This window comes from Mercenaria mercenaria, chromosome 4 (assembly GCF_021730395.1).
Source record: "Mercenaria mercenaria strain notata chromosome 4, MADL_Memer_1, whole genome shotgun sequence".
Taxonomy (NCBI): domain Eukaryota; kingdom Metazoa; phylum Mollusca; class Bivalvia; order Venerida; family Veneridae; genus Mercenaria; species Mercenaria mercenaria.
The window spans coordinates 64581388-64609232 of NC_069364.1; the positions used below are offsets into that span (position 1 = coordinate 64581388).

At 37.7% G+C, this 27845-nt stretch overlaps 1 pseudogene; it reads right to left on the reverse strand.

Annotated features, from left to right (window-relative positions):
- Positions 1-5271: 5271 nt before the first annotated feature.
- Positions 5272-27845, reverse strand: part of LOC123551978 (ultra-long-chain fatty acid omega-hydroxylase-like) — a 33488-nt pseudogene continuing 10914 nt past the window's right edge.

The following is a 27845-nucleotide window of genomic DNA, read 5'->3' on the forward strand; positions in this document are numbered from 1 at the left end:
TCCGGACGATTACAGCCGATATCATGCTTGGCCAAAAAAGTGGCCTTGTATGACTACAAAGCCATCGGGTATTCAACAGTGTGGTGCTGAATTTCTGAGGTCCCTCCAGGGAGATTCAGTGTCGGGCTCTGAACCTCGACAGAGTCCACCCACAGCTACTGAGGGTCCCTCCTTCAATTCACAACATGCAAAGAGAAGAAGGAGGAACATACCAAGGACAAGAACCAATCCGCAACAGGTTGATGCATTGGAATGCGGAGTGTTTCTTCAACAAGAAAGCTGAACTTGAGCATATTTTCCATGAGAAAGACGTCAAAGTTAGAAGATACCAGCGTTTTCGTTGTGACAGAATTGGCAGACGGAAAGGAGGCATCATGACATTGGTCAGGAACAACATCAGCGCTTTCCAGACTAACACGCATCTAAATGACTCCGAGTTTGAAGTTCTGAGCCTCCGAAAGAATGAGTTCAACTTGAAATTTGTGACTATATACTCTTCAGGTGACAAAGCTCTGTCCCTCTTGACAAAGTTAAAACTGATATATGGACATGTCAAGCGGGAAGTCGATAAGCAACTAGGAGATAGAGACCATCGTCCAGTGTATCTTACTATGGACCATATAGCCTCTACTTCACCTAACATCCCCAGATGGAACTAAGTGATGAGCTCTGTTGTGACACCGGATTGTGTCAAAGAGTTCAACGCCAGTATACTAAAGGCTGCTCACAGCGCCATTCCAATGGGAGCAAGAAAGGACTACGAACCCTACTGGAGTGATGAGTTGGAGCATCTACAGGCAAAACCTAGAGCGTAATAGCCAAAAGCTGTGGAGACTGACAAGACAGCTGAACGATGAAAACACAGGAAGAGGCTCAGTAACTTTGGCAGAGAATGGTGAACTGTTGACGGGTAAACAAGCGGCAAACACTTTTGCTTCTAACTACAAAGATGTTTCCAACATCCCCAGCAGCAGGGAACGGCAAAGGGAAGCCCGAAGAGAAAACGGAAAGGCAGACACGTCAAAATGCATTAAGCAGAGTCTTAACCTAAATGAGCTACAGACAGCTGTTAGGCAGTTGAAGACACAGAAGTCTTCTTGACCAGATGTAGTCACAATGCTGACCCATCTAGGCACTGCAGCAGTTTGTAAACTCCTGGAAATGTATAACTACAGCTGGACACAAGGACTGTTTCCACAGATATGGAAAGAGGCAGTCATGATCGATCCCTATCCACTAGAAAGGGAAGGATCCAAAGAAGGTTGCATGCTATTGCCCTATCAGCCTAACCAGCTGTGTTGGAAAGACCATGGAGAGGATTGTGAATGCACGTCTGGAGTGGTATAAGAAGACTAACAACCTAATCGCAACACAGCATGCTTGCATCAGACAAGACCGTTCTACTGAGGACCATACCACTAATCTATCGCAAGAGATAGAGGACGCCTCTCAAGAGCAAAGAAAGTCGTGCTTGCAGCATGAATTGATCTGCAGCGAGCGTTTAACAAAGTCTGGACTGCTGGACTCTTCGTCAAACTGATGAGGAGCGGAGTAGGAGGTCACATGCTGAGGTGAATGAAGTCATACCTAAACAACAGGAGAGCCAGAGTCAGCTTAGAACATGCCAGCAGTAGGAGGCTCCTGTTGAGTCATGGTGTCCAACAAGGCGGAGTCTTATCCCTTACACTCTTCCTGCTTTTTATAAATAATCTGGTGTCTGAACTACCGGAAGGAGTTAAGGCTGCACAATACGCTGAGGATCTGGTGTTATGGTGTAAGGAAGAACATGCCGCAACAGCCCATACAGGATGCAAGAAGCCATCAACAAGCTTTCAGCTTTGGCTGTTTCTAACAATACAGAGAAATCGTGAACCACACTATTCTCTCTGTCGTCAAAGCAGAGGCGGGTAAAATAATGATGGGACTTACTTCGCTGATAAAGCAGACGAGACAAAATACTCTGGAGTGACCTTTGACAAACGGCTAATTTGGAAGCCCCACAATGGTCAGGCAGAACGGAAGGCCCTATGGAAGTTTGCCATGATGCGCAAACCTGCTGGAACAACGTGGCGATCAAATGAGCAAATACTCAAGACAGTATATCAGGGAACAGTGAGACCCCATTTACATTATAGCTCAACTAACTGGTCAACTACTACCAAAACTAACCAACAGGTTCCAGTCAAGGTTCAAAACCTAGCATTGCGGATCATGACAGGTGCTACAAAGTCTACACAAATCTCCTTCATGGAGAAGCTAGCAGACACAAAGCCGCTTCAGACAGGAGAAATGCAAAGCTCCTGCTTCAAGCAGAGAAGTTCAGGTCTTTTCAAGACCATCCCATGATTTCAAGCCAAATTGGAATGGCTACACCAAAAACTGGCTCCAACGCAGCAGCTTCGTTCACGAAGCAAAGAAACTCAATAGAGTATTAAAAATTGAGCTGAACATACCGACGACTCCCCTAGGTAGTGAAGACATTATTAACCCACCAGCTAATGATCTGTACTCAGTGTTTGTGAGACTTGCCGTTTCTCATCTTGACCGTGTGAAGCAGGAGGATGAGGGTATTTGGAAAAGCCTAAATCTTGCTATGATCAATGAATACTATCCTCTAGAATCATAGACCCATGTCTATACAGACGGATCAGCCACATGCGCCATCAAAGATGGAGGAGCAGGAGTTTTCAATCAATATCAATCTGGCAAGTACACTACATACAGCCACAGCAAAACACTGTAGCAATTACACGGCAGAGACTGAAGCACTCACTGAAGGTCGTCTCAATGGTTGAAGACTCGGCAGAAGAAAACTCCTCAGTCGTCTTTCTCACAAATGCACTGTCTGCCACGGAAGCTCTGATCAACAAGAAAGCTCTTCATCTAGCTAGGAGAATGCAGAGCCTGAGTATAACCTGCAAAGTAACACTTCAGTTGATTCCATCCCATTGTGGACTTGCAGGAAATGAAGAGGCAGACTAACTTTCTAAGCTAGGAGCTCAGTCAGAACAACCAAAAAGCCTGTCAGTTACAAGGAAAAAAATCAACATCATCAAGGTACTAACGAGACCAAGGATATAAGAAGATGCTTTTCATCTCCTTTATCGGTCTGAACAAGCGATTTACTGTATGAAACAGAAATATAGATCGTGCATTTAAAATTCTAGTAAATTATCTCTTTTATGGATACTTTATGTTGAAGTAACTGATTAATCTCAGGGAAACATTGTTCCTAAACCTTGACATTAGCCTGTTGCAGAGGAGAATGTGAGTGTAAGGAAGGAAAACTATGCGTGACAATGATGTATGCAGTGTAAAGCGAAGGACGACAGTTTGATAACAAGATTACGTAAACAATTTCTGTAAATTATATGTTTCAGATGGGACAGTCATATATGTACCGCATACGCTTGTGTTTAAGCCAGAGATTCGGCCTGGGAATGTATCTTGGATTATATTAAGCATTCATACAAACAGGTTGTGTCACCAAAGGACGAATTTGAAAAATAATCTATTTTGCTATATGAGAAGTTTACATTATGTTAAGGTAGTAGCTAGGATTACGGTACCGATTCTATGATTACCGAAGTTCGTATCTCTAGATAACCCTGTAAGGACAGGCTAGGATTATGGAAGTATTTAGGAGCCGTGAAATAAATACGAAAAAAAACATTTATGTTGTTATTAATTCACTTATTTTACTTAAAATAGCGAGTTACAGGTCTGCCGTTGCTTTTCTTGCCACCACTTTGGATTAGACAAATTGCATGGAGGAAATATCGTTGTCATGCTCGAATGCAAACTCCAACGCAGTGATCTCCCTTGCCGCTTCGCTAAGCGGCGATGGAGATCACTGCGTTGGAGTTTGGTTCGAATTATTAAAGTTCAAAACATTGTAAATATAACACCAAATGTTCTATGTATCTTACCTACAAATGAGTTGCTGAATTAGACCACCAAACGATTTAGGCACCAACTTTACTAGGTCACTAATGTCTATAGGGTATTAGACTACTGATTGATTTTCTGGCATTAAACAACTTAAAGTTTAAAGGCATTAGATCCATAACTGATTTAGGCCATTAGATCACCAGCTTTATCAGAGATATCAAAACTACTAAATGTTAAGGTTTCAGACGATCAAATGTTTAAGCTAAAAGACCACAAAGTATTTTAAGTATCAGACCACAAAATGATTTAGGCATTAGACCACCAAATTGTTTAAAGTTTTTGACGACAAAATATTTACATGTTTCAGAGTATCAAATGTTATGAGGAACTTAACCATATTGCTTTCGGATAAACTGTACCTTTCCTGCCGTCAAATTATCTCCGAGTGTCATGTTCATGTTCAACTGTGAAAAATATCTTTCCTAAATAACTCGAAATGCCCGTTTGATTCCGAGGTAATAGAACGATGGCGAATAGGAATGCCGAGTTCAAAAAGGCTTTTGCGGATTTTCAACGCATAAGATGCTTTTAGGACAGGGCTCTTCCTCTTGGTCAGACGTGGGGACACCATCATGACCCCGAGACAAAGGCTTTGTGTAGCGTGTGGAAGACACCAAATACATCGCCACCCAAGAAGACACGTGTACAACAAAACATCGGGAAAGAGATTTTCATCTACTTCATGGACAGATGCGGGAATATACTAGAACACAAAATCAATGATGATGCATCGTAAACGCAAACTGCATTCTTACGTACTCTTGTATCAATGATGCGGAACACGGAAGACGTATAATTATAACTATTTTAAAATATTTTGCTTCAGTTTAGGAATTACTAAACGATAAAAGATTCTTTAGCATCAAACAATATTTTCTTGCTAACCGATTATAAAAACTGAAACTAATTTCCAGGTGCTCAAGCGGGACCTTGTGAATTCCTAAAGGCATAAACATCTAGGACTCCAGTTGAATTTCGTATAACTTCATTACGACAATGCATTCGCGCATAGTGCATCACCCATTCTGCTGGAAAGCACCCTTCCAGTGTCTGAACTGCTTAATCATCCTTACTACTCGCCCGCCCCATGAACTTCCGTGATTTGTTTTAATCTGGCCGGTATTCGTGGATATATGATAGTACATCGAAGTGTGCTTCACTTGGAAACAGTTTATGAGAAGGTTAATTGTACATGCTATATTGCAATAGTTAGCTTTATTGCTAGGAACCATATTGAAATTATAAACTTTTATAGTTTGTTGATTTCGAACACTAAATATTCATTTTATAACAAAATTCAACACACTTTCCCGAGCGACACTCGTGTAATATCCTTTAATTAATGTTATAGCGGCATAGTATAATGTACAGTAGTATACATATCCTACTCATAATGTCGATTTAATACTTTAAAATATTATTCATTAATACAACAACAACAAAAATTATTGCATAGTTATAGAAACTCTGTTGATGCAACACAGTTATTCACGTCACATCATTTCACAGTGCCACTCCGAATATCTTGATTCAAAAAATACATTAGAGCTGCTTTTCAGAAAAGCGCATGAATCCTACAACTGCCTAATCATCTAAATGGTCAGTCTTTGTAAACTGTTTACGCACTACAAATATACCTTTCAAGAGTAAAAAGGCTGATTTTGGGTAACCCCTTTTATTTACTTTCTCGATACATAAAGGCTTTACAAACACATATAATATATGCATTTACATCTAGTGCAATATTCAGGAATCTTTGATTTTATACCATACATTAATTATGTTCATACGCGAAATCTAACATTTTAAAAAATGTGATGTTATATGATATTAAGCACATAAAACAAAGCAACATAAAATTATATAAAATATTATGCAAAAGCAAATGAGTTTGTGCCGTATAGAAATAGGTATATCTCTTTTATCTGTATTGCGAATTAACTGCATATTAATCGTATCGAGTATATCGTACCGAGTATAAGTAGGAAAAATGAAAAAAAAAAAAAAAAAAAACAACAAACATTCGCTCATACTCACACTCATACAAAGTTGATTTTATGCTAGATAGATTTATAATTCTTACATAATAAAGGATCTATCGCTTCAGTGCTGTGTGTTTCGTATTTCGAAAAATGATAAAAAGTTTGTTACATAACAGTCGTCTAGAATTCTATATTCTCCTATCAAATTCACTATGATACAAATTATTCAAATTTCTTTTTCAATATTTTTTTTTCAGTTTTTCCCAATTCTTTTCGAAATTGTAATTATCATCAAAGGTCAAGGCTGTAAAAGTTGATCTGATAGTTAATAAATTCCTTTGCAGTTATGACTGTCAATTTCTTTTCATTAATTTTTCAGTAGTATACGAGGGCTGTTCAAAAATAACGTAGACTTTTGCTGTCAAATGTTGCATACTGTGTAAATAATAATGTGAAATATTATCGTTGTAATTCGGAATCTTTCTGTAATTTGATCATACATGTTTTGTAACATTTTTGCTGATAGGCGAAGCGCGTTGAACGTTTTTATTACCATAGCTACGCATAACCGGCGCAGTTGCTTTAAAATTTTGATCTGTCGTGATTTCAATTCGATTGCTGATGTTCGCACTAATAGAATACCTATTTGCCACAAAATATGCCAAAGAGCAACAACACGTCAGGGCGACAAGTATCTAAAGTATTGCGCCATTCCGACGTTGGAGATGGAAGAAAACAACGTTTAAACTAATTGAGTATTACAATTTATAATGCATGTAATGTCGTCATCGACTCGCATACATAATAAGACAGTTGCTTAGACTTTATGCCGAACAGCAACTGAAAAATCATAATTTAATGAAGCAAACGCCACAACAATGTTCAGTCATCTGTGTCGTTATCTTCAAATGGTACAAACGATGCACAAATTGTCCAGAATCGCTTAAAACAGCGGAGACGGAGGGAGAAAATGGACAAACTGCAAATGGACGTTAAGGCCAATGTATGTTGCCGTAGATAAAGACCAAGTATTCACGTTGAGTACCCTGTCTGAGATGAATGTCACAAGTTTTCATACATTTTAGTATAAAAACAAAACAACTTGTAATGACTGAAGTATTGCTCATGAGAATTTATAATTAATGCAAACTTAATGAAAGCATCACAATGAAGGCACGACGCCGTTAACGTTGTTGAAATATGATCGCCGTGCGCCGGGTTCGTGTAAGTGACTGTTTTCGAGGATGCTCCTGAATACGTAGTCATAATCATGTCAACTTTGCAGTGCAGTTAGTAGAAAGATTACAAATTATAATGATATATTTCTTGTTTTGTTTAATTTAAAGATGTTTTTCACAATTATTTCTAGCGGACAGATTTTTTTGTAACTTTGCATATTTATATATTGATGTATGACAAGTTAAAATAAAAAAATAAAAATAATAGGTACCCGTGCTTCTTTTTTCAATATTCAAAGTTTATTAAGAACACCAAATCGGTATTTTTGTCTGAAGAAACAGTACATACATGTCATAATAAAACTACTGCAAACAATTATTTATTCGAAGTTTCACTCTGATGTTACTGTTTATGCATCCGAATTAATAACACCACTATAACTATACATAAAATGTCAACATATAGATATATTAACTCAGAAAAATTACTCTTGACAGATGTCGAAAGTATCTGAAACTGAGAAAAACACGAAGTATTTCTTAATGATATGAAAAATCTAGCTGACAGAAGTTTTCCAAATTTTATATTATGTAAGCTAGAACTAAGACAAAAAAATCCAAACCAAAAAAATAATATCAACCCGTGCTTGTTTTCAAGAAAAATTAAAAAATATTCACTCCACCCACAAAAGTATTTTTTCATTACCCCACCCACCTAAAAAGTATGAACATTTTTTTTCTTACAAAACAAATTGCACAATGTTATTATCAGTTCCTTAACCAATATTCTTACCCACATGCGGAATAATGCTCCTTTAAGGTTGCATGCCTCTAGGTCAAATACTTTTTGAGATACTTGCTACACAAGCTTTCACATCCCATTTATGTATATATTTGACCACGTCAAGGGACATAAATCTGTTTTTATTGAGTGAAACCTCAAATAAAAGCACTGGTGCACAACTTCGCATGCTGAATTTAATTCTTGTATGGTTTCATGACTCTTGGCGCATATAATTTTGAGGTACATGCGACACAAATGTTTAGACCCTTTATGTACAATTTGACTATCAAGGGCCATAACTCTGGTCTTACTACGTGAAATGCGGGATGGGGCACAAAAAGTATAACAACATTTTTAGGAAGTCACATCTGAACTTGAAGGAGATATATCTACGTTAAGATTTTTCTGGAATTTTATTTGACTTGGAGTCGGCTGCATCATTACTGGACGAAATAGTTTACTTTCAAATTGGCTGTCCACAATCTATTCGATTCGAGCACTTCCTACAACTCCTCCTCCAATAAAACACCATCACTTTTAAAGGTAAAATATGGATGCACGACCTATATTGTCAGTACATACGATATATTTTGCGCGAGTGCGCTGCATATCCGACAATTATTCACTTTCGGCGGCGAATTCTGAACTTTACAGTGGATATCGCTTGCTGCGCGATTGAGCTGCGCACAAAATATTGTGATGAACTCCTTTAAGTATATAAGAGCTAGAAAAAAGGTCTACGTTATTTTTGAAGAGCCCTCGTATATATATATTTCTACAATAAGCAGCAGAAAGTTAAGATCATTTTCATTTGGTTCTGTTATCCCAAGATAAATTTTTTGCGTGACAATTTTACATACTGGTTTGTATAAAGATTTATCATGGAATTAGAAACCATTGGTCAGTCCCCAAAAAAGATGTTCTATAGTTTCTCTGCAATTTTTGTAAGAAGTACAATTTGGATTACCTTTATGATATATTTTGAATAAAAGGTCATTGGTTTCTAAGATTTTATTAACTATTCTGTATTGAAACCATTATATAGACGTGTCTTTAGTAATTTTAAAGAGGAAAGAAATATGTTTTCCTATTCTTCTTTTTTTATTTTAATCTCAAGATTTTTTGCTCCCATTTCAATTTACATGACGATTCTTGTATATTTGACTTTAATATATTATACATTGGCTGAGACCCTTTTCGATAATTTAAGATATTACTGAAATTTGGTGGAACGAATGGTCGAATTTAAACCGTATTTATGATAAAAAAAAAAAAAAAACAAAAAAAAAAACAAAACACTTACCGCCAAATAATATATCTGCATTATAAGACAGAAAAAAATAAGTTTCTACTATGTGGGTGAAATTAGCCAGAGCAGTCAGAATAGCCAGAGTTCAGCCAGAGTTTAGCCAGAGTAGCCAGAGAAGTCAGAACTCTGGCTACTCTGGCTAGCCAAAGTAGCCACAGCAGCCCGTGTCACCAGGATATCATTTGCTCTGCTTACACTGGCTGTTTCTAACAGAATAGCCAGAGTTCAGCCAGAGTAGCCAGAGTTTCAAGGATTTTAACATGTTCTGGCTACTCTGGTCAGTCAGAGTAGCCAGAGTTACCAGGTCCCGTGTTCGCAAAATATTTTTCAAGTTAATAACTATTTTAAGTAGTTAATTAAAGTAGGTCTGGTTACTCTGGCTGGCCAGAGTAGCATAGCCAGAGTTTCTAGGGTTTAAATATGTTCTGGCTACTCTGGTCAGCCAGAGTAGCCAGAGTAACCGGGTCCCGTTTTCGCAAAACACTTTCAGTCTCAGCTGAATTCGATTTTGAATGTTAATATGGTATTTCTTTCTAAATAACATGTTTAAAACCGAGTTTCAAGTTAATAACTATTTTCAATTGGCTATTTATAGTAACCATGGTAGCCAGAACTCTGGTTACTCTGGCTGACCAGAGTAGGCAGATTTCAGCCATAGTAGCCAGAACTCTGGTTGGGGGCCTCCTAGGCCGAGTGGTTAAGGTCGCTTATTTCAAATCACTTGCCCCTCATCGATGTGGGTTCGAGCCTCACTCGAGGCGTTGAATTCTCCATGTGAGGAAGCCATCCAACTGGCTTACGGAAGGTCAGTGGTTCTACCCAGGTGCCCGCTCATGATGAAATTATGCACGAGAACTGTTCGATTGTGGAGGGCGGACAAGAGTAAAAAGGTCGATTCTTGGTATTCAAGGCCCATAATTCCAAAGCGCCTGGTCTGATTTGGTTAGTAATCGAATTTGGTAGAGGACTTGTTGTCAAACACATTTAGGTCAAGTTTGGTGAAGATCGGATGAGAAATGTTCGACTTAGAGCGCGGACAAGACTTGTAACAGACACACACATGGACACACCCACACAGACGGGAGTAAATCAATATGTCTTCCACAACATTGTGTAATGGTAGACATAATCAAATGTACATATTCTGTATCTTTTTGAAACCTGCATATAAAGCTCTTTTTCACTTCGTGGACATAAATAATACTGTTTCACATCATACGGTCATTTGAATGACCAAGGCCTGCTTAATGTTAATGTCGTTTAATGGTCATTTTTATCTACTTATTTAAATTTCTCGTTTTTCAACAAACATGTACATTCCGTCTTTCGTTCTCATTACCGCGGACATGACTCTTTTCACCTTGTGGTTGGGGTCCAGCCTAAATGTGAAACTGAAATAAAAACGAAACTGAAGTTTAATATTTAACTTCATCGTCAAGTTTTATGTAAAAACATTTAAACAAGAGGGCCAAGATGGTCCTAGGTCGCTCACCTAAGAAACACACCATAACAGTGTAAAACATGTTTGGCCTAGTGATTTCATGGAAACAAATATTCTGACCAATTTTCATTAAGATTGGACCAAAAAATTGGTCTCTTGCGATAAAACAAGCATTTTCTTAGATATGACCTAGTTTTTGACCCTAGATGACCCATGTTCAGACTCGACCTAGATTTTATCAAGGCAATCATTCTGACCAAAATTCATGAAGATCAATTGAAAAATACAGCCTCTATCACATACACAAGTTTTTTCTTTGATTTGACCAAGTGACCTAGTTTTTGACCTCAGATGACCCATATTCAAATTCGACCTAGATTTCATTAAGGCAATCATCCTGACCAAATTTCATAAAAATCAATTGAAAAAAAAAACAGTCTCTATCGCATACACAAGATTTTTCTTTAATTTGACCTAGTGACCTAGTTTTTGACCTCAGATTACCCATATTCAAACTCGACCTAGATTTCATCAAGGCAATCATTCCGACCAAACTTCATGAAGATCAATTGAAAAATACATCCTCTATTGCATACACAAGGTTTTTCTTCGATTTGACCTAGTGACCTAGTTTTTGACCCCAGATGACCCATTTTCGAACTTGGCCTAGATTTTATCAAGGTAATCATTCTGGCTAAATTTCATGAATATCAGTTGAAAAATACAGCCTCTATTGCATACACAATGTTTTTCTTTGATTTGACCTAGTGACCTAGTTTTTGACCCGAGATGACCCATTTTCGAACTCGGCCTAGATTTTATCAAGGTTATCATTCTTACCAATATTCATGAAGATCAATTGAAAAATACAGCCTCTATCGCATACACAAGGTTTTTCCTTGATTTGACCTAGTGACCTAGTTTTTGACCCGAGATGACCCATTTTCGAATTCGGCCTAGATTTCATCAAGGTTATCATTCTTACCAATATTCATGAAGATCAATTGAAAAATACAGCCTCTATCGCATACACAAGGTTTTTCCTTGATTTGACCTAGTGACCTAGTTTTTGACCCCAGATAACCCATTTTCGAACTCGGCCTAGATTTCATCAAGGTAATCATTCTGACCAAAATTCATGAAGATCAATTGAAAAATACCGCCTCTATCGCATACACAAGGTTTTTCTTTGATTTGACCTAGTGACCTAGTTTTTGACCCCAGATAACCCATTTTCGAACTCGGCCTAGATTTCATCAAGGCAATCATTCTGACCAATATTCATGAAGATCAATTGAAAAATACAGCCTCTATCGCATACACAAGGTTTTTCTTTGATTTGACCTAGTGACCTAGTTTTTGACCCGAGATGACCCATTTTCGAACTCGGCCTAGACTTTATCAAGGTTATCATTCTGACCAATATTCATGAAGAATAATTGAAAAATGCAGCCTCTATCGCATACACAAGGTTTTTCTTTGATTTGATCTAGTGTCCTAGTTTTTGACCCGAGATAAACCATTTTCGAAATCGGCTTAGATTTCATCAAGGTTATCATTCTGACCAATATTCATGAAGATTAATTGAAAAATACCACCTCTATCGCATACACAAGGTTTTTCTTAGATTTGAGCTAGTGACCTAGTTTTTGACCCGAGATGACCCATTTTCAAACTCGGCCTAGATTTCATCAAGGTAATCATTCTGACCAAAATTCATGAAGATCAATTGAAAAATACCGCCTCTATCGCATACACAAGGTTTTTCTTTGATTTGACCTAGTGACCTAGTTTTTGGCCCCAGATAACCCATTTTCGAACTCGGCCTAGATTTCATCAAGGCAATCATTCTGACCAATATTCATGAAGATCAATTGAAAAATACAGCCTCTATCGCATACACAAGGTTTTTCTTTGATTTGACCTAGTGACCTAGTTTTTGACCCGAGATGACCCATTTTCGAACTCGGCCTAGACTTCATCAAGGTTATCATTCTAACCAATATTCATGAAGAATAATTGAAAAATGCAGCCTCTATCGCATACACAAGGTTTTTCTTTGATTTGATCTAGTGTCCTAGTTTTTGACCCGAGATAAACCATTTTCGAAATCGGCTTAGATTTCATCAAGGTTATCTTTCTGACCAATACTCATGAAGATTAATTGAAAAATACCACCTCTATCGCATACACAAGGTTTTTCTTAGATTTGACCTAGTGACCTAGTTTTTGACCCGAGATGACCCATTTTCGAACTCGGCCTAGATTTCATCAAGGTAATCATTCAGACCAAAATTCATGAAGATCAGTTGAAAAATACAGCCTCTATCGCATACACAAGCTAAATGTTGACGGACGACAGACAGACGATAGACGGACGACAGACAGACGACGGACATCGAGCGATCAGAAAAACTCACCTGAGCATTGCTCAGGTGAGCTAAAAATAGCTTTAATGGGCGCGAAATATCATACTGAAACATTTATTTTAAATCCCAGGACACTTAATGACTGGAAAGCTTATAAGGTATACATACACTAATTATGAAAATAGCGCTATAAAAATGTATTCGCATGTTTTTGCATTCAAACACTTCTCAATTTCTACGCTTTGTAGAGTTATGTTCCTTTTTTCCGAAAATTACACGACAGGTGAAGACGAAATAGTAATATTACAGTATTTGTCATGGACACTAAGGACATACACTGCCACTACAATTTGAGGATTCTTTGTAAGCTGATTTTGAAAGAGTGTGTTTCTTTGACTGAAAAGGATTATCTTGAATCAAACATGACCCCTAATTCCCTTTCGGGTTTTATACAGCACTAACAGTATTCTTCAAGCAAAATGTAAGTTACAGACATTTAAAAGGGTCCAGGTATCAAAAATGTTTATGCAAAAGGTAGATTTCAGTATTGGAACCATAATGATAGTCGGAAAAATACGTATTCTCCATGTGTGGTACCGGCAGACTGTGTCTTCCTACGGAAAGCCATGTGCGCGCTGGGCTGCTTTTACATCTGAAAAAATCTGAATAGCCTAACACAGTGACTGCAGTGTTACTAGATCTACTACCTTAAGAAACTTTTTTCTACACTTCAAAAGCAGTCGCTGGTTAGTGGTTTACTTATTTGTGTCCACCTGAAATACATTGGTATTTTAATATACTTACTTTCGTAACAGTTTTGTCAGCACAACTTTTTCTTCATTCATTGCAAAATTCTGCCCAATACAGTTCCTATAATGAACAAAAATGCTTATAATGTGGCCTCTATTTAAAAACAATATGAAACACCAACATGGCGTTACCTCCCCTTATCGGAACTGTAGAGAATTGTCTGACAATATTCCTACTCGGGGATTGACAAAATATATTTTTCCAAAGAGCTTTACAATATTTTGTATGAAACAATCTTCCTTCTCCAAGTTTAATTTAATTCAATGTCTTCGATTACTGGACACACATTTAGAAGTTTGTACCAAATAGGTATTCGATTATTGAACGCATATAGAATCTTTACAGTAATGTATCAAATATATCTTTGAATATTGGACATATAAATATAGTTAATAACAATGTCTGTGCAATAATAAAATACTTTTTGTTTTTATCATCGAACAAACGTTACAGATAATCGAACAGAAATCATTTTAGTATAAACATACTATGCATATGTGACCGATTATTGAACATAATATAAAAATCGAACACAGACACAAATCTACTGCCATACTTTACCAACAATCTACTTGTCCATTACTTTGATTTAATCATACTTTAAATTATTACTCTTCAAACATACATGATCAAAGGGCAAAAGGGTCGGACAACAAGTTCTGACATCATCAGAGACTGTTTTTCCCTTTGTCCATTACTTATTCTACCGTACTGTTCCCTTCGACAGGATACTTAAAATAGTATCAAAAAGTTGTCCCCCTTTAAAAACTACGTTCCACCTACTTATGTGAATTTATATTCTCTTCAATTTTCATTTGAAACAACCCTTTCATATATTGATTTGGTGTTGTTTAGCTATTTATTTATTTTTCTCGAAATATGGGGCTAACGTTGAATTAATTAAAACAATTTTTGTTTGTTTGTCTGTATCGCTGTGGTAAGTGTACAAACGTTCATAATTCATTTTGAAAGTGTACAAACGTTCATAATTCATTTTGTAAGTGTACAAACGTTCATAACTCATTTTTCTGTTTTTGAATTTCATGTTCATCTATACCGGCATATCTACGAATTCATAACTGTATTATTTAAAGCAGGTATTTATGTGGCCATCGTTATCAACTATTTACATATGAGGTTTGTTTAACATTTGTACCTTGGTCCTGCTGAAAACGGCACGTACTGGAAATGTTCGATCTTGTCGATATTTTCCTTTGAGAATCGTTCTGGTTTAAACTCCATATGGTCCGGACCCCATACATTCTCCATATGGTCTAGAGCGAAAATATTTATCTGAATCTGAGTCCCTTTTGGCGCAACACGGTCGCCAAGGTCGAACTCATTTTCTGTGTCACTACTGGTACCGGTGAATGAAGACGCATTCCTTCTTTAATGCACATTGTAAGGTATTCAAGTTTTGCTAAATCTGACCTGGAATGTGAAATAAATGTTTGAATAAATAATATGTACGAGTATTTTGCAACAACTTTTGAGACATTTTGTGAAATAAAGAAAAATATTACTGTGACGAAAATGCCTGTGACTTAATGAGCACTATGAAGCAATGTGCAATAGGCTATATAAACGACAGGTTGTGAAGTTTAGAATTTCAGGTATATTTAGAACATAGGTTATTTTTGTTTTGTAAAAATGTACGTGTAGGCACATTTGAGCCTCACCATGAGAAAACCAACATAGTGCATTTGCGACCAGCATGGATCCAGACCAGCCTGCGCATCCGCGCAGTCTGGTCAGGACCCATGCTGTTCGCTTTCAAAGCCTATTGCAATTAGAGAAACCGTTAGCGTTGGTTTTCTCATGGTGCGGCTCATTTCAACATTTGTACATGTAGAACCACTTTACACCTTTACACCACTTTACGTATATTTGTGTACATGGTAATAGTATGTTCTAAAACATATCAAAACTTGTCAAATATGAACAAAGCTCAAGGTAATCGCTTTACATGTATTTTTTAAACGTGTGGGGCATGTTAAAGTAGTAAATTGTTCTGCATTAAGGCTACTTCCTCAGTTTCTGTGCAAATCTGTACATCGTTGTAAAAACGTAAAAGTATACCATTCCAAGTCATCAGACTCCCTGCCCTCCAGTACATTGTCTATTTCCGCCTGACATTTCCGCTGACACTCGGTATTTTCCGCCAGCGAGTAAAGAACCCATGATATGGCACTAGCTGTTGCGTCGTGACCTTGTGATCAAATATATAAAGTACAAGAGATCGCAGAACACGAAATACCCCTCTTGATTCATACAGTAACTGCACAAAGAACAGAAAATATGTGGTCACTGTGCACTGGACGTTTCACGCACTGACCTCAAATCAATAATTATGGGTCATTTACCCGTCAAAAGTGACCTCCGTATGAAATATGATCATAGACCAAAGATTTCTCTAGTTATCTGGCAAAAAAATGTTCTACTGTTCTGGGTCAATGTGACCTGACATTGGCCTTTGACCTACTGTCCGTTCTTAAAAATCAATAGGGGTCATCTGCTGGTCATGATCAACCTCCCTATTAAGTTTCGTGATCTTATGCCCAAGGGTTCTCAAGTTAACACACGGAAACGGTTTAACTGTTCCGGGTCACTGTGACCTTGATCTTTGACCTATTGACCTCAAAATCAATAGAGGTCATCTGCTGGTCATGTACAATCCCACTATCAAGATTCGTGATCCTAGGCTGAAGAGTTCTCAAGTTATTTCCAGAAACTGTTTAACTTTTCCGTGTCACTGTGGCCTTGACCTTTGACCTATTGACCTCAAAATACGTGACATCTGCTGGTCATGGTCAACCTCGCTATTAACTTTCGTGATCGTAGGCCCAAGGATTCTTGAGTTACCGTCCGGAAACTGTAGAACTGTTCTGGGTCGCTGTGACCTTTACCTTTGACCTACTGATCTCAAAATCAATAGGTGTCATCTGCTGGTCAGGCCAACCTCCCTATCAACTTTAGTGATCCTAGGCCCAAGTTATATAATCTGGAAACCACTTAACTGCTCCGGGTCACTGCGACCTTGACCTTTGACTTATTGATCTCAAAATCAATGTGAGTCATCTGCTACAGGTCATGATCAACCTCCTTATGAACTTTCATGATCCTAGGCCCAAGCCTTCTTGAGTTATCATCCGGAAACCGATTGGCCTACGGACCGATCGACAGACCGACCGACCGGCCGACCGATCGACCTCTGCAAAATAATATACCCCTCCTTCTTCGAAGTGGGTGGGGCATACAAATATAATGTGTGTCTCGGGTAAGGGCTGTGATTTATTGCAAAGGATGTACATGTTGTAAAAAAAAAGTTGTGACCACCAACATTATGCAAAAATATTGAAGTTAACCACTTACTGTACATGTAATTTTTGTGTTTCAACTTTAAAAATTCGCTATGCAATACAAAAAATGGCATTGAAGCGTATTTCAGATACGACAAAAGTACTGAATAAATTACCTTCAAACAAGAAAGTGTCAACTTCATTTCGGATTTCTAACTTGGTCAGACCTCGTCCCGCTTCGTCACGTGCCGTCAGAAGAATGTCCAAGAAATCCAAATATTTACGGTCTGTTTCGTGACCAGTCTTGTCCTGTTAATCACAAAAATCTTACTTATACGTGAAATAATCAAATATTTTACTATTCAACATTACACTTTATATACAGTGCAACCTGTGTAGACCAACAACCTTTGGGAGGTACAAATATTAACTGTTATGTAGAGATTGTTGTTCTGGAGAGGTAAATTTGATAGTATATTTCTGCTTTTGGAAATTTTGATGATGTTGTTATGGAGAGGTTTTTGCTTAAGAGAGGGCAGCTCCGGAGAGGTTGTACTGTAAATACATCGGCGAGACAGAATTGGCGGCGTTATATTTCTCATGTTTTATTAAGGTTTAAAGTGCAGACAAAAAAATAGCGCCGAGTACATTCAACACTGGCATATTATGTCTAAAGAAAACAAAATATTTTACCAAAGCCTCTTTTCTTTTGTCAATAATTTCCTCCGCAACTGAGTGAACAAAGTCACAATCCTTCTTACACTGCCGTCCAACTGGAGTTAGTTTCCAGATGAAGTCAAAGAAAGTAAGCGGATGACTGGAATACAAAGGCTTTCGTAAGATAATATGCACGTTTTATTCAGATATTTCATTGTTTGTTTATTATTATTCAAATGAAAGTACGGTATATTTAACAAATTTGTCCCCAGTAGACCTAGGCTGAAAAAACACCTCGAGATGTAAAATATTGTCAACCTTTCTTTCAAGCTGTGTTTGTATGGCTGCTGAATTCTTAGATATCGAATGCCATTCACTGATTCGAAATTTCTACAAAAGTACAGGGGAGTATGTTGGCTGTAGTGTCACATTTCAAAATTTATGGTGGAAACAAACTGCTGAGACTAAGCGTATGTTCTTTGTGGCAACTTGACGTAAGCCAGTAACCTTGAAGTCATGGTCACTACTTGTGATTTAATTAAATATTAAAGATTACAAACGGCAAGTCCATACAATCTAGGAAGTCTAACCGCTTTATCATACAAAAATGCTACTGAAAAAAAGCGGAGTGCAAAAAATGAAACAGGAAAACAAGAATCTGCTGATGTACTTACAGAACCCGATAGCGAAAAGAATCTGTTAATCTGTTAACTGCTTTTACATACGGGTTGTTTCCTCTGGAAGAGAACAAACTTAATTTTTTTATTATTGAATAAGCCCGGTGTAATATTTAATAGCAAACGTACATAAATCATGGGAGATCATAAAGCATTTATCTTATCATTAAAAGCCGCAAGTGACTGTTCTTTTCCAAACATAAATACATGTACATTAAGTTCTTAATAACAGCTGTCCGCTAAAGCTATCACTTTTGGGGCATATTTGGAGCACAATACATCTTTCTCTCAGTGTTTAGAATAAACTTTGGTCCCGGGATTTTAAAAAGAAACTGACGGCTTATAATAAGGTGTTGCGTTACCCTGCATTTTGTATGTCCTTGCTGTAGGAAAATGCGCACTTCAGAATGATTTCCAAGGTACAAAGACACACGTTCTGAAAAGTCTCGAATCTCTCACCTGACTCGGCACTTGCTGCTAATTTCTTCTAAAAAAATAAATGCTACAAGTAGTATATTGTCGTCTGCTTTTGTCTATTTTTGTTTACAAATGGTGTTTGTCTATACAACAACTTAGGGTACAAATTATGCAAGTGTCTTCCATTAGGTATTTGAATGTACATCACCTTAAACTGTGTATTTTTTCACCAAATGTTTTATATATCTGACAAAAAAACCGTTTCAAATTTACAAGATACCTTCAAAATGTTTCTCAAAAACATACCACAATCGTGTCTGCTGCCTGACTGAAAACTGTTGTGTACGGCTTCAGTACCTCGAAGTGGAAGGCGGGAGTTAGCAGACGTCTGTTTCGCGCCCATTTTTCCCCGTTTGCGACCAGTAAACCTTCTCCTAACCAGGGCCTTAGGAAACGGTAAACACCGTTAAAGTCCGTATCTTTTGGTTCTGTGATTTACAAAAGATACAGTTTAATTAAGTGAAAAAAAAAAGAGAGAGAGAAAAAAGCAAAAAACAAAAACAGGCAGGAAGAAATATAGAGTCATTCCATTTATTACATATTCACGAACGGTTAACGTTAAATTTTGTTCATAGTTGAGTTACATATTCTTATCAATAATTCAAGGCGCTCTTGGGTGATAGAGAGTCGCTTTTGAGCACATGGAAGACGATCGTGTGAAGCATCTTGGTGAAAGATCGAGTGATATACGATCGCAAAAGAGCATCCGGGTGACAGGCGGTTGCATCAGAGCCTTTAAGTGATATGCGGTCGCATTAGCGCCCCCTGAGTGATAGACGATCGCATAAAAGCACCCGGGTGACAGGCGGTTGCATCAGAGCCTTTAAGTGATATGCGGTCGCATTAGAGCCCCTGGGTGATAGACGATCGCATAAGAGCACCTGGGTGACAGGCGGTCGCATCAGAGCCCCTGGGTGATAGACGATCGCATAAGAGCACCTGGGTGACAGGCGGTCGCATCAGAGCCCCTGGGTGATAGACGATCGCATAAGAGCACCTGGGTGATAGACGTTCGCATCAGAGCCCCTGGGTGATAGACGATCGCATAAAAGCACCCGGGTGACAGGCGGTTGCATCAGAGCCTTTAAGTGATATGCGGTCGCATTAGAGCCCCTGGGTGATAGACGATCGCATAAAAGCACCCGGGTGACAGGCGGTTGCATCAGAGCCTTTAAGTGATATGCGGTCGCATTAGAGCCCCCTGAGTGATAGACGATCGCATAAAAGCACCTGGGTGACAGGCGGTCGCATCAGAGCCCCTGGGTGACAGGCGGTCGCATCAGAGCCCCTGGGTGACAGGCGGTCGCATCAGAGCACCTGGGTGATAGACGATCGCATAAGAGCACCTGGGTGACAAGCGGTCGCATCAGAGCCCCTGGGTGACAGGCGGTCGCATCAGAGCCCCTGGGTGACAGGCGGTCGCATCAGAGCCCCTGGGTGACAGGCGGTCGCATCAGAGCACCTGGGTGATAGACGATCGCATAAGAGCACCTGGGTGACAGGCGGTCGCATCAGAGCCCCTGGGTGACAGGCGGTCGCATCAGAGCCCCTGGGTGACAGGCGGTCGCATCAGAGCACCTGGGTGATAGACGATCGCATAAGAGCACCTGGGTAACAGGCGGTCGCATCAGAGCCCCTGGGTGATAAACCATCGCATAAAAACACCTGGGTGATAAACGATCGCATAAAAGCACCTACCTGGGTGCACAGGCGGTCGCATCAGAGCCCCTGTGTGAAATACGGTCGCATCAGAACCCCTGGATGATATGCATTAGAACCCCTGGGTGATTTGCTGTCCCGTCAGAGCCCTTGGGTAATATTCAGGCACAACAGAGCCCCTGGGTGATATACGGTCGCATAAGAGCCCCTGGGTGATTTGCGGTAGCATCAGAGCCTCTGGGTGATTGACGATCGCATTAGAGCCCCTGGGTGATATAGAATCGCATCAGAGCCCCCGAGCTATATTTTCTTGTGTGACATGCAGTCGCATCAGAGATTCTCGGTGACAGACGATTCCATCAGAGCCCGTTGGTGATAGACGCTCGCATTAGAGCCCCTGTGTATTATACGGTCGCATAAATGTCTTGCGTGATATGCAGTCGCATCAAATTTCTTGGGTTATATGCAATCGCATCATAGCCCCTGGGTGATTGGCGGCCTCATGACAACACACGAGTTTAAGACGGTCACATCACATCACCTAGGTGATAGGCGGTCACATCAGAGCCCCTGGGTGTTACAGGTCGCAACACAGTCCTTAGAAGATAGACGATTGCATTAGAGTCCTTCCCTTGCGTGATATGCAATCGCTCTGAAGCTCTCCGAATGTAATAAACGGTCGCATCAGTATCACCGTTTAATTTGTGCGGGTAGAAACAATTACATTATATAACTTTAGTATAACTATGGTGGCATATTTCTGCCACAACATTGCTAGGTAGCTATCGCGATAATAATGTAAGCTTTCCAGGAAATGTGTGGGTTTTTTTCTAAAAAAATCCGAAATAAATAATAGTTTGTTAAAATATTTTAGCGCGAAATTTCGCGTTAATGCTCGAAACTGCCACGTGACGAGATGCTTGGTAGCTATCACGATAATATTCATAACTTTCCAGGAAAGTTGTGCAATTTTTGGAAAGTATTATAACAATAATTCTGAACACTTAAGCACTGCAACATCACAGCTGCTAGACAGCTATGAATAGAACACGATGATATAAAGCAGTGCCAGACTCGAGTATCTACTGCTAAGCTCAGTGTTAAATTACAGAGGTTCAACAGTGTTCCACCGATTTAGTAGAGTGCTATTTATAGATATAAAAATAGCAGCTCTGGGTACTACATACAAAAAATATCGTGACAATATGGTCAAAAATATTTCCAGGAAACTTTTCAAAAAGTTTGAAATATCAAGATTTCTTTTTCTAGCTAATAAATGGCAGTTGTGGGAACTTTAATACGCAAAAAGTATCGAGATAATAATGTAAATTATCGCAATAATATTTGCAGAAAACTTTCGACTATTGAGATAATCTTTTCAGAAAACTTCGCTTTATCAAGATACTATTTTGAAGTATCGCGATAGCTACCTAGTTATCTCGTGGCAGAAATATGCCACCATAATATATAACAGAGGCTGTTGCTTTAGAGACGTTAATTCTACTGAAAAAAGGCAACAAACAAACAAACAAAAAGACAAAAGGAAATATCAACCAGTTACGAGAAGTACTTGTTCTGTTAATTGGAGGTGACGTTAACAAGGGCACGTCAATCCAAACCTTCTGCAAAAGTGGGTTTAAATGTAAATAAAAATATATCAAAATGTAAAATAATTAAAAACAAATTAAGCGTACCGTTACTCTTGCAAATATTTCCCATGAATCTTGGACTACATGCAACTACCATAGGCTTCATGAATGGAAACCAGACGACAATGTAACCTTGGTCACTTCCGTATTCATTGCAGAGTTTCACAAAATGCATCGCATGTTCACCTTCTGGAAACTGCGAATCATTGCATTTATATATAAAACAAACAGAACTATGAAAAATATTTGGCGCAAAGAGCAATTGAGAATTGGTATCTGTAATGGATAGTACACATTTAGGAACACACTAAGGAAATGAGGGGTGACCTGCTTTAAAATGATTTTTCTCCACATTTTTGAAGAATACACATGATGTGTAGCATACCACTATGAAGGTGAAAGATTAAACTATACCATGGTATTATTTTAATAACACTTGGTGCATCATGATTCGTTTAAGCTAACAAAATATGTAAAACTCGACTGTTATCTTCAATAAGAGTCAACACTCTCATCAGTACTTCAAATGAGCCGAAGTTTGTGTGTAGTATAGGGTCCATAAACTGCCAAACTGCATCACAAATTTTCAGCTAAATTGCCAGAAAAAAATAGTTACAAACAATCAGTTATTTTTGGGTATCTCCTTCCTTCCCTAGTGAATTAAAAATGATATAATCACGAGGAAGGAACTCTTATTACACGAGACTCGGTTATGGATGATATCATGTTACAGATTTAGGATGCTGCTGTATATTCTTGCATAAAAACTACTTTTTTCACTGGATCCGCCCATGCATTAACGGGAGAAAAATCGTGTGCAAACAAGGCAATTCACGTGCTGTTAATACATGATTTTTATTTTTGAAATGCTTTGCCACGGACGTATGTATGTATTTCTGCGCAGACTGATATTTGGCATCTGCATCTTGTTTCTTCCATAATAACCTCTTCTTTTAGCATTATAGATACAATGTAATCCGTAGTATGTTTAGCTGTATCAGTTTCCAACCCCATACGTACTGCCCCCATCAATGTACGCACTAGCTTCTCTTAGAGTTTACTCCCTTTACAAAGCGTCTGTTCAGTTATTGTAAATAACTGTGAATAAATAAGTATCGCGTGTAACTTGTGCTATTGCCCGATTTTAGGTATTATATTAATGATTTTTGTTAGTATTAGCCGATTTTTTTTCCTGATTTTTCGCAGAATTCATACAATAAACCTCAAAAGCTAGTCACTAGCTTCGTACTCATCCGTACTCTAATCGTACTCAAAATAATTCGAATGTAAAGTTGTTATTCTTAAAATTATGTTCCTCTTAATTAAATTTTTAAGTTATATGCAAAATTATGTGTAATGTACCGTTTGTAATAACTGAAAATAAAAATAAGCTGCTCAAAAACCTTCAAATCACGCTTTTGGTAGTGTTGTTGTTATGTGTGCCCCGGTTATGGATATTTAAAGCATGTTTACCGTTTCCAAGAACAACCGAATGGTAACTAAAAATCAGTATGGGGAATCACGTGACCCAAAATGGTACGGAACACGGAAATCAACATGGCGGATTTTTTACTTTTGACCAATTTTCAAAGTTAGTAAAAACTACAGCATCTATTTCGCTCGTATTACAGCGCAGTCTATGCGCATTTTAATGCTCTTTCCGGCGATGTATGTGTCTTGTCTACGTTCTCTCTAGTTTCTGAGTTACCTTCGAGGTTTTGACCGAAGCGAGGATAATTTCTTTAAAAACACAATGGCACGATACACGTAATTACTCTTTGCTCATAAAAATCTAAGTAATTTGCAGTTTTTTCGAACTTGTTTCAATCTGTAACTGTTAGATCTTTATCATAGAGTAACTATGCACAGTGTTTGTTTATGATTTTTCGCGAATTCTTGCGAAAAATCGACAAACTATTGAAATGGTACGCGACACGTGCTATGATACGCAACACGTACTAACTGTTGGCAGTCTGATATGTAACACGTGCATGTGTCACCAACGGCGATTTAACTTCAAAATTGCGTCATAATTAATTTATTAACTATTTCAAAAGTGGTTTCACTTTTAAAGATCGTTCGGAAGCACTGCAATCATTATTTATGTTTAAAGAGGTCAGCCTGCCAAGACTTTCATGTTTCAAAATTACTAAAAATATTATTTTTTTTGTTTCAGAATGGCGCAGTTTTCTAATCTTTTATAATTTTCTTTTACAGAAATCGCCGAACCTAAGAAGAAACCGGGTCTGACACTTGGGAAAAGAAGTGGATAAACAAGAATGTCAATATCAAAGTTCCAACTGCCGCAATCCGTCAAGAAATCACCAGCGAGAAAACAAGTAAAAAGGCTGCTTACGCCATCTAAATCCCCTCTGTACAACATATCTCCAGCAAATAAAAAAATAAAGTCAATTTGTTCACATGTCGTTTCCAAAAAACAAAACAAAAAAAAAACAAAAACAAAGAAAAACAAAAAAAAAACAAAAAAAAAATACAACAGTTAACAATAACTCCCGATGATAGTCTTCAAGATCACTTTTTGGACATATACTAGTAGAGGAAAACAGTGATAACAGAAACGATGTAGAACACTTCTTAAACACTAAATTACTGTGTGAAGAAATCGCATGTTCGGTACTTCAAGCAGAAACAGATTTTCTGTGAGAATAAAACAGGGAATCGTTAGTACATCAAGGAACGCAGTTCAGAAAGGAGCTAAGGTATAAGGTGGGAGAAGGCTAGGACGAATGAATCTAAAATGCTGCCGATGAAGAGGATGGGACTGGACTGAGAAGTGCATATGGACGAGAAAAGAAATAGTTACGATATCAGTACCGAAAATAAAAGGAAGATGTTATAAATACAATTGGAGAAAAGAAAAATTATTTGAGTACTTAATGTGAAAATGAATGTGTTATAAATCTACACTAAATGAGACGAGGAATTTAATACAATTACGGGAAGTGAAATAGATACTGAGTGAAGAAAGAACCCATGTATTTAATAGTAATTATCAAATGTTAGGGAAAACTTGATATATTCAGTAAACGGGGCTAAATTTTATGCAAAAGGACATTATGTGATATAAACTGACATACTGAATAGGAATAGAAAGACTCAATGACACTGAGAAAAAAAAATTCTAATGACAGTGTTCTTCTTTGATTTTGTTTTAGTTAATTGTTGGATGCTTACTGTATAGATTCTGTATAGATAATAAAAATGAGCTTTGATATCTTATTTGTCAATTGAAAAAAATGATATGTTGTTTTTTGCACATGTTTTTGTGACATAATTTTGTTTAATTTTGTTTTTAATTGCAATAAAGAAGTAATCGAACTGTTACTCAAGTTTTTAATCACTGTGAAATTGAAAAGATAGAGGGTTTATGTTAGAGCCCCACTAATACCAGAGAGAAAACTAGGTAGTTTGGATCTTGTGTTGGTTCTTCCAAAGCCTCTTTCCGCTCGTAAGTATCTGGAATACTGTTTAAATGGACAATATAGCCTCCAAAAACAAAATCAGTTTGAATTATTATAATTATTTATTAATTGTTCATCTTTTGTACGTAAATATAAAATACTTATTTAACTTGAACTCCTGGTTAAATCACAGTTTACTCACACATAAATAATACTTATATATATATATAACTGAAACTAGAAACAACGTCAAAATGGTGATACCGTCACATAAAAAAGATAAAAATGCCAACTATATACATAGTATAACAAAATCCATAAAATCGCGGGTAGAGTATTATGAAACAATTACAGATATACCAAGACGATTTATTTGCTCCAAAAATATCACACAGACACATGGGGTCTGAAAAACATACCCCCATATTAGCTGCGCCCATGTACAGAATTGTACATCCCGAGACATTTAACAATCGTACATAATATTAAAGCTCACCCAGTTCGCAAACATGGTGTGGTGGGTGAACTTTTTAAAACGTGATCCGATGAAGACTACTTATTTTGTATGACTGTTTAATGTCTCGGGATGCGCCGTAACGTTAAAAGATATTGTACAGGGGGTAGCAGATAATGTTGGCATGGCCAAGGGGGTAGGTTTACCAGACCCCATATACAAACTGTAGTGTAGTATTTTTTTCAATGATACTGCAAAATAAAACGTTTTCTGTTAAATGTTTCCATGAAGAAACTATCGAAACTATCGACCAAAATGCGTCAGAAAGGTATATAGTAACATTTATTTAGAGTTCAATAATTAGTTTAAATTTTAGATGATTATAGCACGATACGTGACTTAATTCTCATTAAAAAAAATCAGCTTTGTAAAACTTATTTGTAACTAAATGTTAAAAACACTAGCAAATCTGGTACGGCAAAGTTTATCAAAGATGTTTAGGATGATGCCAACCCTGGATCTGACATTCCCAATACGTTCTCTTCCCTATTTTTGTATCCGCTCATAAAACGAATAAACCGTCCTCCAAACATTCTCCAGCAAAGTTTCCAAAACATCTTAGTTTTGTTCGAGTATCTCATTTGTGTTGTATTAGTGCACCCAAACCAACAAACAACCTCCATCCACAAAAAAATGTTATACTCTTCAGTGGGATTTTTTATCTTTAACCAATTTTAGAAATTTCATCATTACTTCATCAAGTCCATCTTCCTCTTATAATACCGAGAAAACATCTGACAATAAATTTTCGTTAACTGCTTCATCAGTTACATCAACGGGGATTACATTGTCTGTATTATGCAGCTCTTCACACTTGCAATCCAGTGTTTAAGAAGTGCTCTACATCGTCTGTACATATCACTGTTTCCCTCTACAGGTCCAAAAGGTGATCTTGCAGACTTTAACTTTAATCGAGAGTTATTGTATGTTTGTTTTTTGGAAGCGACAGGTGACCTAAATGACTTTATTCTTCAGTCTGCTGGATATAAGTTGTACAGGGGATTCAGATGGCGTAAGCAGTCTTTTTGTATGTTTTCTCGCTGGTGAATTCCTGGCGCATTGCGGCAATTGGAAAGTTAGTTTAATATTGATATTCTTGTTTTGCTTCTTTATCAACTTCTTTTTCCCAAGTGTCAGACTCCGTTTCTTCTTAGGTTTTGCCATTTCTGTAGAAGAAAACTATACAAGATTAGAAAACTAAACACCTGCGCCATTTTGAAGTAAGATTTATTTAATAGATTTTATGTAATTTTGAAACATGAAAGTCTTAGCGTGCTGACCTGTTTAAACATAAATAAAGATTGCAGTGTTTCTGAAAGATCTTAAAAACTGAAAACCACGTTTGAAATAGTTCAATAAATTAATTATGACGCGAATTCGAAGAAAATCGCCGTTGGTGAAACATGCACGCGTTGCATATCACACTGCCAGTTAGTACGTGTTGCGTATCATAGCACGTGTCGCGTACCATTTCAATAGTTTGTCGATCACGAAAAAATCATAAAGAAACACTGTGCATGGTTACTATATGATAAAGACCTAACAGTTACAGATTGAAACAAGTACGAAAAGCTGCAAATTACATAGATTTTTGTGTGCAAAGAGTAATTACGTGTATCGTACCATTGCGTTTTTACAGAAAATTATCTTCGGTTCGGTCAGAACCT